The sequence below is a fragment of the Phyllobates terribilis genome, unplaced genomic scaffold (assembly GCF_046119375.1).
Source record: "Phyllobates terribilis strain yellow unplaced genomic scaffold, ASM4611937v1 Scaffold_5__5_contigs__length_657084704, whole genome shotgun sequence".
Lineage (NCBI taxonomy): Eukaryota > Metazoa > Chordata > Amphibia > Anura > Dendrobatidae > Phyllobates > Phyllobates terribilis.
The window spans coordinates 282010536-282023129 of NW_027362765.1; positions in this window are offsets into that span (position 1 = coordinate 282010536).

The window sequence follows — 12594 nt, forward strand, 5'->3', positions numbered from 1 at the left end:
CGAGTATTTGTGCCTAGCAATGTTAAGCATAGGTTGCTGAGGGAGACAGGGCTGTTGGAGCCTAAGTCCAGGATCCTCAGCACTGAGCATGTCCGTGACCTGGCGGACCGTGATTGATGGTTTGGCAACCACCTGATCCGGTGACCTGGCACCGCCTGATTGGTCGCGGGTGACGCCACCAATAGTGCGAAGGTGGGCAGGGCTTAGTCTTTAAAAGACCCGCCCACAAGCATGGCGGCGGGCTCTGATCATTGAGCAGTGATGCTGATGTGTGGACGACTGTGTTCCACGTAGTTTCCATAGGCAGGCTAGTGGAAATAGGCAGGTAGCTTCGTCTAGCAGTCTGGCTCTGCCAAAGGGGTCGCCTAACACCCCAAGCAGCCTGCAGACGTCCTATCCACGGCTATCGCCTGTCAGGCACGTGGAGTAGTACTCTTCAGTCCCGTAGCATGCCGGCTGGAGGCACGTGTACCCGTCGGCGTAGTCACACACGCATCCTAGTGCCGCCAGTGTAGTCCCTGTGTAGTTAACAGGGCTACAGCTACTTCCCCGGTCGCGCATCTCCCGTGCAGTTAACGGAGATTGAGCGAACCGCTATACCCGTTTCTGTGTGCAGTAACACGGAAGGGTTTATTGTTTAAGTTGGTTGCTTTCCTTTTCACCCGGAAAGTGTTCAGCAGCAGTCCACCAGGCTGCATCGCTGACCCCGGGGTCGGTTGCGTTCCATTATAATAAAGTTGTCTGCAACCGCCCTCCTAACAGTATCAGAGCGCCAGGGTCTTGCCGAACATGGCCGACAACCAGCAACTGCTGCAATATATACAGCGAATTTAGGCCAGACTTAAGTCTCTTGAACAAGCTGTCCCGGTCGCTGATATCACTGCAGTAGCTACCAAGGCGGCTTCTCTAGCAGCCAATATTATTAACTCGGCTGCGGTGAATAATGCGTCCACTGCAAGTGCTCCATTACCCCGTTTTGCTCTCCCGGAAAAAATTTCTGGGGACAGTAAATTTTGCAGGGGTTTTATTAATTTATGCTCCATTCACTTGGAGATGATGGAGGCACGGTTCCCCTCCGAAAGAGCCAAAGTGGGTTATGTCATCTCATTACTCTCCCACAGGGCTCTGGAGTGGGCTACTCCTCTATGGGAGCGGAATGGTCTGGTTGTAGCAAATGCGGGTCTTTTCCTTAAGACTCTAAAAAGTATATTCCTTGGTCCTCAGGTCAGGCATGAAATGGCCCTTAAGCTTCTTGCGCTGATCCAGGGTTCGACCACCGCCAGCCACTATGCCATCCAGTTTAGGACCCTAGCAGCTGAACTGGATTGGTCTGAGCGGTCGCTTATCCCAGTGTTCTGGAAGGGTCTGGCTGGTCATGTTAAAAATGCTCTATCTACTAGAGAGATTCCAACCTCCCTGGAGGAGTTAATATCTCTTGCAAACCGAATTGATTTGCGTCATGCAGAACACAGGTTAGAGCTGGAGGTCGCCAAACCTCAGTATCGATTGGCACCATCCTTCTCTAGACCCATTTCCGAACTCGCGACTCCCGACCCGGAGCCTGAGGCTATGGATTTATCCCGGACTGACTCTAGTCCCTCTCGTTCCCGACCTGCTCATCTCTTGGAGTACCCCGTAAATAAGGGTTTCAAGCAGTCGGGAAAACGAGTAGGTCTTACCACCATTGGAGGAGGTGTATAAGATTCTGGGACTTCTTGCTCCAAATTATTATATAATGTGACATATTCCTTTGGTACATCTGCAGTTACTGCCAAGGCGTGGGTGGACTCTGGTGCTGATGGCAATTTTTTGTCATCTGCGTTTGCCCAGAGGCACGCCATCCCTATAGAGTTACTGTCAAGACCAATGAACATCAGTGTAGTCAATGGTTCACTCCTGGACACGCAAATCACCCACCAGTCGATTCCCCTGACCATGTCATTTCCTCAGGGCCACCGGGAGGTCATCTCCTTTTTTATTATTCCCGGTGGATTAGATGAGGTGTTATTGGGTCTCCCCTGGCTACGTTGTCATACTTCACACATTGACTGGAATACGGGGAGAATTTCTTCCTGGAGTGAGAATTGTGCGTCTCAGTGTATGGTCACAGTCACCCGGAGGGTAGTCTCTGATCCCTCTACCATTGTGGCTTCCGGTACAGATTCTTTGTCAGTCCCCAGGACCTGGGCCTTGTCAGACTATGTCAAAAAGAACTCTCAGGTAGAGAGGGTGGATGCAGTGTCCTCTAACCAGATTCCGTCAGGGAGGACGTTTGTTTCCCCTAATCTACAAAATATGGTTCTCTCCTGGGCTCATGCCCCTAAGATCGCAGCTTATCTGGGGGTCAAACGTACCACTAAGTCCCTTCAACGGTCCTATTGGTGGCCCCGGTGGCGCCAGGACGTCAAGGACTTTGTTCTCGCGTGTTCCATCTGTGCGAGAGATAAATCTTTCCGTCAAAGTCCGGCTGGTCTTCTCCATTTGTCACCCTTGACGGACTCCACACAAAGAGTCGGTTGTCACTTCTCATCGTCCTGCCCCCGTATTATATCTGGCCGACAGAGTGTGGCTCACGGCTCGCAATACTAAAGTATGCGGGGAGTCTGCTAAGTTTGCTTCCTGCTTTAAAAAATGGTATGCTGTACACTGGAGGGGTCACAGTTCTGAGAATCTTCTCTGTGACCCGGTGGACCACATTCATGCTCCCCTGCTCGTTGAGGAAAATGAGCATCAAGTGGAGGGGGATGTTAGAAGGGGGGATAATGTTAGGCGTCGGGCTGTTGCTGGATTAGAAATGGGTCCAGAGCCTTCTGAGGTCTCCCGTTTTGGTCCAGGCAGGGCTGATGCTGCTCAGCATCGTCGTCGGCCCCAATGCCTAGCTGGTCCACGAGATGTACAGATTGTCTCTTGGGAATTTGTGCCTAGCAATGTTAAGCATAGGTTGCTGAGGGAGACAGGGCTGTTGGAGCCTAAGTCCAGGATTCTCAGCACTGAGCATGTCTGTGACCTGGCGGACCGTGATTGGTGGTTTGGCAACCACCTGATCCGGTGACCTGGCACCACCTGATTGGTCGCAGGTGACGCCACCAATAGTGCGAAGGTGGGCAGGGCTTAGTCTTTAAAAGACCCGCCCACAAACATGGCGGCGCGCTCTGATCATTGAGCAGTGATGCTGATGTGTGGATGACTGTGTTCCACGTAGTTTCCATAGGCAGGCTAGTGGAAATAGGCAGGTAGCTTTGTCTAGCAGTCTGGTTCTGCCAAAGGGGTCGCCTAACAGAAGTCCTATCCACGGCTATCGCCTGTCAGCCACGTGGAGTAGTACCCTTCAGTCCCATAGCACGCCGGCTGGAGGCACGTGTACCCGTCGGCATAGTCACACACGCATCCTAGTGCCGCCAGTGTAGTCCCTGTGTAGTTAACAGGGCTACAGCTACTTCCCCGGTCACGCATCTCCCGTGCAGTTAATGGAGATTGAGTGAACCTCTATACCCATTCCTGTGTGCAGTAACAAGGAAGGGTTTATCATTTAAGTTGGTTGCTTTCCTTTTCACCCGGAAAGTGTTCGGCAGCAGTCCACCAGGCTGCATCGCGGACCCCGGGGTCGGTTGCGTTCCATTATAATAAAGTTGTCTGCAACCGCCCTCCTAACACCTACCCAGATCTGTCGGATCTCCTGGTCAAAGTACATCGCATGTGTGCCCATTTTAAAAAGTCAGCTACAGCTTCCGCCTCCCTTGCCGTGCTTCAGCAGCATTTGCAGCTTCCAGCTCACCAACTGCTGTGCGATATCCCCACGCATTGTAACTCTATATTGCAGATGTTGGTAAGGATTTGTGAGTAGAAGAGGGCAGTTGTTGACTACCAGCATCAATACGGCCGTAGGTATTCAGGTCAGACTCCACACATAAGACCTAAGTAGTGGACATGGTTGTCAGACATCTGTACCATACTCCAAAACTTTGAGGTGTCCACCAAAATGGTGAGTGGTGACGCCATAATGAGCATCACCATCCCACTTCTCTGCTCACAATCAAAGAGGATGCATTGCAGGCGGAGTACGATGAGATGGAGCAATGAACCATACAGCGTGATTCCACACAGCCCAGCTTCATCTCATCCCAATGTGCATGTGGTGACAATGAGGAAGAGGAGGAAGAGGAAGAACAAGAGCTAGTTTCCTGCACTATAGACAGTATTACCTGAACAACTGTCATACCATCTGCTTAGCGTGGAGGGCCTGAGGACAGGGAGTATTAGGAAGAGGAGGAGAATAAGGAGGAGAGCATGGTCAGTAATCCTCTTGGTGAGGACATGGAAGTCTTGCCTCTTTGCAGTCTGCCACACATGACTAAGTTTATGTTACGCTGCCTTTCCCATGACCCTCCTTTCTCCAAGTTTTGGGTTACAGTCATTACTGGTTGGTGATAGATGCTGGGAAAAGAAGTTGTTTCTTCACTCTCTGGAGTCACTACAAACCATTAGTATGGATAAAAATGTAGGTTTATTGTCTACGCCTTTCAGAGTCCACTGACTCCTTCCTCAGGACAACCATACATAACAACGGGGAAATCAACATACATGGTATAAATACAAGAGAAATTAAAAAAAAAAAAAAGCCATCAAAGAACAGAGGGAGGGGTGTGTGCAATCACATACATATTACTGTCACATGTTTAGAACAGACCATCTGAAGATATGCCAATTGCAAGTATTTTCTACTAGGTAGAGAAAATGAACAAATGTGACATACTATTTGGTATGTGGACTGGTAGTGAAAAAGGAAAAAAAAAAAAAAAACTTGTAGAGCAATAGATTGGTACAATTAACAATTGTGCTAGTGGGTTTATACAGTTTCAAATGACCTGGTAACTAGAATTATATCTGTAAATAAATAGAATAATTTAAAATTATTGAATGGGTCTCTCCTCATGTTCTAAAAAAAATTCACTAAAAACACTTCTTTGAGTTAAAATCAAAGTGAGCTCACCCTTCACTGTCTGAGGAGCAGGTACAGAAAATAGAGAATCAAGAGAATGAGCCGATCGCTGCAACAGGAGGACACTCTGAGATGGAGTTTCCTTCACTGCTAAGTTCAAAGAGTGAGGTGAGCATGCTCGACACTGCTCGTTACTCGCCCGAGCATCTCACTACTTTGGGATGCTCGGCGAGCACCGAGCATTTCCGGGTTACTCGGGCGGGAGCTCGAGTCTCCGCCCTGCACGTTTGGCGCTCTTTACAGAGCCAATTAACATGCAGGGATTGCCAGCCAGTCACTGTAATGCCGCTGCCATGTTGTTTGTGGGCATTACAGTGATTGGCTGGCCGCACAGCGTCACCTCGAGTATTTAAAACCGGGCGCCGCCATCTTGGACACAGTCGCTCCGGATCAGACAGTGTAGGGAGAGTGCTGCTGAGTTAGGGAGAGATATATAGTGTGAAATAGGTAGTGTAGGGTCTCTAAAGTCTGCCAAATCAAACAAACAGTCCTTCTCAGGACTAATATCCTTCCCATATATCAGGCAGGAAGGCAGGCTGTATTACAGTCTGCATTACAGTCCTGTGTGCTCTTGTTGGACAAATTGCTAGACAAACTCCCCGGCCTCAGGGGCCAGGAAAAATCCTTTTTTTTTCATCTAAATCCTTTTTTATTTTTTTACCTCAGCCAGACTGTACAAATACGCCTCTTATTAACCTTTTGGTATTCCCGCCCCCTCCAAAAAAAAATGTTGTGTCTTCCTGACTGCTCAGACACCAATATATCTGTTTAAAAGAGTCTGGTGTAGGCCAGAGAAATAGAACTGTGGTTTTGCAGTTCCACGGGTCAAATTTCTGTATTATCCTGCTTTTGGCATTTTTTGCCTTAAAACAAAAACTGTAATAGTGTCTCCCTGACTGGTCAGACACCAATATATCTGTTTAAAAGAATCTAGTGTAGGCCAGAGAAATAGAACTGTGGTTTTGCAGTTCCACGGGTCAAATCTCTGTATTATCCTGCTTTTGGCAGTTTTTGCCGTAAAAAAAAAACTGCAATATTGTCTCCCTGACTGGTCAGACACCAATATATCTGTTTAAAAGATTCGGGTGTACGCCACATAACTATAACTGTGGTTTTGCAGTTCCACAGGTCAAATCTCTGTATTATCCTACTTTTGGCATTTTTTTACCATAAAAAAAACTGTAATAGTGTCTCCCTGACTGGTCAGACACCAATATATCTGTTTAAAAGATTCTTGTGTACGCAACATAACTATAACTGTGGTTTTTCAATTCCACGGATCAAATCTCTGTATTATCCTGCTTTTGGCATTTTTTGCTATAAAAAATAAACGTAATAGTGTCTCCCTGACTGGTCCGACACCAATATATCTGTTTAAAAGAGTCTGGTGTAGGCCAGAGAAATAGAACTGTGGTTTTGCAGTTCCACGGGTCAAATCTCTGTATTATCCTGTTTTTGGCAATTTTTGCTGTAAAAAAAAACTGTAATAGTGTCTCCCTGACTGGTAAGACACCAATATATCTGTTTAAAAGAGTCTGGTGTAGGCGGGAAAAATAGAACTGTGGTTTTGCAGTTCCACAGGTCAAATCTCTGTATTATCCTCCTTTTGACATTTTTGCCGTAAAAAAAAACTGTAATAGTGTCTCCCTGACTGGTCAGACACCAATTAATCTGTTTAAAAGAGTCTGGTGTAGGCCAGTGAAATAGAACTGTGGTTTTGCAGTTCCACAGGCCAAATCTCTGTATTATCCTGCTTTTGGCATTTTTTGCCGTAAAAAAAACTGTAATAGTGTCTCCCTGACTGGTCAGACACCAATTTATCTGTTTAAAAGAGTCTGGTGTAGGCCAGAGAAATAGAACTGTGGTTTTGCAGTTCCACGGGTCAAATCTCTGTATTATCCTGCTTTTGGCATTTTTTGCCATAAAAAAAACTGTAATAGTGTCTCCCTGAGTGGTCAGACACCAATATATCTGTTTAAAAGATTCTGGTGTACGCCACATAACTATAACTGTGGTTTTGCAGTTCCACGGGTCAAATCTCTGTATTATCCTGCTTTTGGCATTTTTTGCTGTAAAAAAAACTGTAATAGTGTCTCCCTGACTGGTCAGACACCAATATATCTGTTTAAAAGATTCTGGTGTACGCCACATAACTATAACTGTGGTTTTGCAGTTCCACGGGTCAAATCTCTGTATTATCCTGCTTTTGGCATTTTTTGCTGTAAAAAAAAACATAATAGTATCTCTCTGACTGGTCAGACATCAATATATCTGTTTAAAAGAGTCTGGTGTAGGCCAGTGAAATAGAACTGTGGTTTTGCAGTTCCACAGGCCAAATCTCTGTATTATCCTGCTTTTAGCATTTTTTGCCGTGAAAAAAAACTGTAATAGTGTCTCCCTGACTGGTCAGACACCAATATATCTGTTTAAAAGAGTCTGGTGTAGGCCAGAGAAATAGAACTGTGATTTTGCAGTTCCACGGGTCAAATCTCTGTATTATCCTGTTTTTGGCAATTTTTGCTGTAAAAAAAACTGTAATAGTGTCTCCCTGACTGGTCAGACACCAATATATCTGTTTTAAAGAGTATGGCGTAGGCCGGAAAAATAGAACTGTGGTTTTGCAGTTCCACGGGTCAAATCCCTGTATTATCCTCCTTTTGGCATTTTTGCCGTAAAAAAAAACTGTAATAGTGTCTCCCTGACTGGTCAGACACCAATTAATCTGTTTAAAAGAGTCTGGTGTAGGCCAGTGAAATAGAACTGTGGTTTTGCAGTTCCACAGGCCAAATCTCTGTATTATCCTGCTTTTGGCATTTTTTGCCGTAAAAAAAACTGTAATAGTGTCTCCCTGACTGGTCAGACACCAATTTATCTGTTTAAAAGAGTCTGGTGTAGGCCAGAGAAATAGAACTGTGGTTTTGCAGTTCCACGGGTCAAATCTCTGTATTATCCTGCTTTTGGCATTTTTTGCCATAAAAAAAACTGTAATAGTGTCTCCCTGAGTGGTCAGACACCAATATATCTGTTTAAAAGATTCTGGTGTACGCCACATAACTATAACTGTGGTTTTGCAGTTCCACGGGTCAAATCTCTGTATTATCCTGCTTTTGGCACTTTTTGCTGTAAAAAAAACTGTAATAGTGTCTCCCTGACTGGTCAGACACCAATATATCTGTTTAAAAGATTCTGGTGTACGCCACATAACTATAACTGTGGTTTTGCAGTTCCACGGGTCAAATCTCTGTATTATCCTGCTTTTGGCATTTTTTGCTGTAAAAAAAAACATAATAGTATCTCTCTGACTGGTCAGACATCAATATATCTGTTTAAAAGAGTCTGGTGTAGGCCAGTGAAATAGAACTGTGGTTTTGCAGTTCCACAGGCCAAATCTCTGTATTATCCTGCTTTTAGCATTTTTTGCCGTGAAAAAAAACTGTAATAGTGTCTCCCTGACTGGTCAGACACCAATATATCTGTTTAAAAGAGTCTGGTGTAGGCCAGAGAAATAGAACTGTGATTTTGCAGTTCCACGGGTCAAATCTCTGTATTATCCTGTTTTTGGCAATTTTTGCTGTAAAAAAAACTGTAATAGTGTCTCCCTGACTGGTCAGACACCAATATATCTGTTTAAAAGAGTATGGCGTAGGCCGGAGAAATAGAACTGTGGTTTTGCAGTTCCACGGGTCAAATCCCTGTATTATCCTCCTTTTGGCATTTTTGCCGTAAAAAAAAACTGTAATAGTGTCTCCCTGACTGGTCAGACACCAATTTATCTGTTTAAAAGAGTATGGTGTAGGACATATAACTATAACTGTGGTTTTGCAGTTCCACAGGTCAAATCTCTGTATTATCCTGCTTTTGGCATTTTTTGCTGTAAAAAAAAACCGTAATAGTGTCTCCCTGACTGGTCAGACACCAATATATCTGTTTAAAAGAGTCTGGTGTAACTATAACTGTGGTTTTGCAGTTCCACGGGTCAAATCTCTGTATTATCCTGCTTTTGGCATTTTTTGCTGTAAAAAAAAAAACGTAATAGTGTCTCCCTGACTGGTCAGACACCAATATATCTGTTTAAAAGAGTCTGGTGTAGGCCAGTGAAATAGAACTGGTTTTGCAGTTCCACAGGCCAAATCTCTGTATTATCCTGCTTTTAGCATTTTTTGCCATAAAAAAACTGTAATAGTGTCTCCCTGACTGGTCAGACACCAATATATCTGTTTAAAATATTCTGGTGTACGCCACATAACTATAACTGTGGTTTTGCAGTTCCACAGGTCAAATCTCTGTATTATCCTGCTTTTGGCATTTTTTGCTGTAAAAAAAACTGTAATAGTGTCTCCCTGACTGGTCAGACACCAATATATCTGTTTAAAAGAGTCTGGTGTAGGCCAGAGAAATAGAACTGTGGTTTTGCAGTTCCACTGGTCAAATCTCTGTATTATCCTGCTTGTGGCCTGTTTTACATAAAAAAAAACAGTAATAGTGTCTCCCTGTCTGTTCAGTCACAAATATATCTGTTTAAAAGATTCTGGTGTAGGCCAGACAAATAGAACTGTGGTTTTCCTCTTCCACGGTTCTAATCTCCTTTTTATTACCCTTTTTCCATTGATAGTGCGAGTGTAAGCTATTTTAATACATTTACAATGGGCAAGGCGCGTGGCAAGGGACGTGGAACTGGACGTTCCGGTGATGGTGCGTGTAGAGGACGGGGCCGTGGCCAAGGTGAAAATGTGCCACAACCAACAGCCACATCTTCTCGCTCCCACTTCTTGACCGAATTACTAGGGAAGCACACTACAACACCAGTATTGCAAACTGATCAGTGTGAACAGGTTATTAATTGGATAGCAGATAATACTTCCAGTTACCTGGGCACCACCACCTCCGGTCTGTCTTCCACATGGTCAAGTTTTAGTAGCCGTTAGTCTCGAATGCATACTCCTCCTCAACCTGATGCTCCTTCCTCCCACTATGCCGAGTGTCGTAAGACAGCAACTGATCCCACACTTGGACACTCTGAAGAGCTGTTCACTGGTCCATTTCCATATTTGTGCCCCTTGCCTGCTTCGCTTGAAGTGGTGGAAGAGGAGGTCCCATGTATCGATGCCTAAATATTTGAACAGCCACGGCCACAGGAAGTCGACGCAGGCAATTTGTCACAAGAGGTGGACGATGACGAGGCACAATTGCCACGAAGTGATGAGGAGGATCGTGGTGCGCAAGAGGAAGAGGAGGAGGTGGTGGATGATCTAGTAACTGACCCAACGTGGCAGGAGGACACGCAGAGCGAGTGCAGCAGCACACAGGAGGAGGGAGGCAGAGTACCCCAACAGGCAGGAAGAAGAAGTTTGGTGGCCGCACACAGATGGCGGGCAACATTACCCCATAACACCAACACGAAGGACGTTGCCAGTACAACCGGTAGGTCTTCCAGAGTCTGGAAATTTTTTAATGACTCTGCTGATAACCCAAAAAAGGCCATTTGTACCACCTGCCATGCCAGCATCAGCAGGGGTGGCAAAACTACCAGCCTGACCACCACCAGCATGATCAGGCACATGGCAGCAAAGCACCCAACTTTGTGGGGCGAACCCCAGGGTCCACAACCAGTGTCAGCGGGTGTCACCACTGCTTCTTCCGCTGTTGTGCGTGTAATAGAACCCCCTGTTGTGTGTGCAAGGCAATCCGCTGTCCATACTGCATGCAAAGATGCCCCCTCCTCTCAGTCTTCACTTGTTATGGCAGTTTCTCAAGAAAAACATCAACGTCCACATCCACGTCCCACCGCAGCGTTCAATTGTCCATATACCAGAGCTTTGAATGAAAGCGCAAATTCGTAGCCAACGCCCCACAGGCCACAGTCCTAAATTTGCACATTTCACGACTGCTTGCGTTGGAAATGCTGCCTTTTAGGCTGGTGGAGACGGAATTCTTCTGCAACCTTATGGCGGTGGCCGTCCCTCGGTACTCGGTCCCCAGCCGACACCATTTTGCCCGGTGTGCCATCCCCGCACTACACAAGCACGTGTCCCAAAACATCTGCCATGCCCTCAACAACGCAGATACTGGGAGACTCCACCTGATAACGGACTCGTGGACAAGTGCTTGTGGCCAGGGACAGTACATCTCCCTGATGGCGCACTGGGTAAACATAGTGGAAACCGGGACCCAGTCGGACCTTGGGACGGAACACATCCTTCCCACACTGAGGATTGCGGGCCCTATGACAGTCAGAGTTGCCCCCACAGTGTACTGCTCCTGCGCATCATCCTCCTCCTCCTCCTCTTGTTCAGCCTCCATCTCAGATATCACCATTTCAGTTACAAGCTGGAAGCACTGCAGTACTGCCTCAGCCAAGCGGCAACAGGCTGTGCTGAAACCCATAAGCTTAGGTGATAAACCTCACACTGCTTGTGAGTTGTGGACAGCTGTGAAATAGAAGGCAGGTCTGTGGCTGAGACTGCTTAAATAACATCCAGGCATGGTCGTGTGTGACAATGTCCGTAACCTGGTGGTGGCTCTGAGGCGAGGCAAGATCACACATGTACCATGACTGGCTCATGTGCTTAACCTCGTGGTTCAGCGGTTTCTTAAATCGTACCCCGAGTTGCCAGATCTGCTCGTCAAAGTACGCCGCCTGTCAGCTCACTTTCGCAAGTCGGCTACAGCTTCCACCGCCCTTGCTGTGTTGCAGCAGTGTTTGCAGATTCCGGCACACCGACTGGTGTGTGATGCCCCCACACGTTGGAACTCTACCCTCCACATGTTGCAAAGGATTTGTGAGCAGAAGAGAGCAGTTGTGGAGTACCAGCTGCAACAATCCTGTCGATATTCAGGTCAGACTTCACAAATAAGACCTCAGAAGTGGACCTGGATGTCTGACATATGTACCATCCTGACAAACTTTGAGGAGTCCACCAAGATGGTGAGTGGCGAAGACGCCATCATTAGCGTAAGCATCCCACTTGTCTGTCTTTTGCAACGCTCTCTGCAGAGAATTAAAGTGAAGATGTTGCAGCCAGAATATGATGAGATGGATCAAGAACTTGTAATGGGCGATTACACACAGCCCAGCCTCATCTCATCCCAAAGTGCATTGGGGGACAATGAGGGAGAGAAGGAGGAGGAACAGGAGCTGGTATCATGCGCTGTAGACGGTAGTACCTGTATAAATGTCATACAGTCGGTACAGCGTGGGTGGCCTGAAGACGGGGGGGGGGGGAGGAGGAGGAGAGCATGATTGTTGGGTGACAGTCATTACTGGTTGGTGACACTTTTAGACCCCCGCTACAAGGAGAACTTTCACTCTATTTTTCCTGAGGTGGAGAGGTCTACAAAAATGGCTCAGTACCAGAAAGCCCTTGCTGCAGAACTGTTAAAAAAAATTCCCATCTGAACACGCTAGCGGTAGAGGTCACAGTTCGTTGACCAACCAAGGCGTACAGGCGAGAGAGACACAACTCCCATCCAGCAGAAGCAGGGGAACATTGTCAACATTTTGGGACATTTTTCTGAGACCCGCCCAGCTTACAGGCCCGGAGGCATACTCTCACAAGGAGCGGAAAGTTTCAAAAGATGGTGAGGGAGTACCTTGC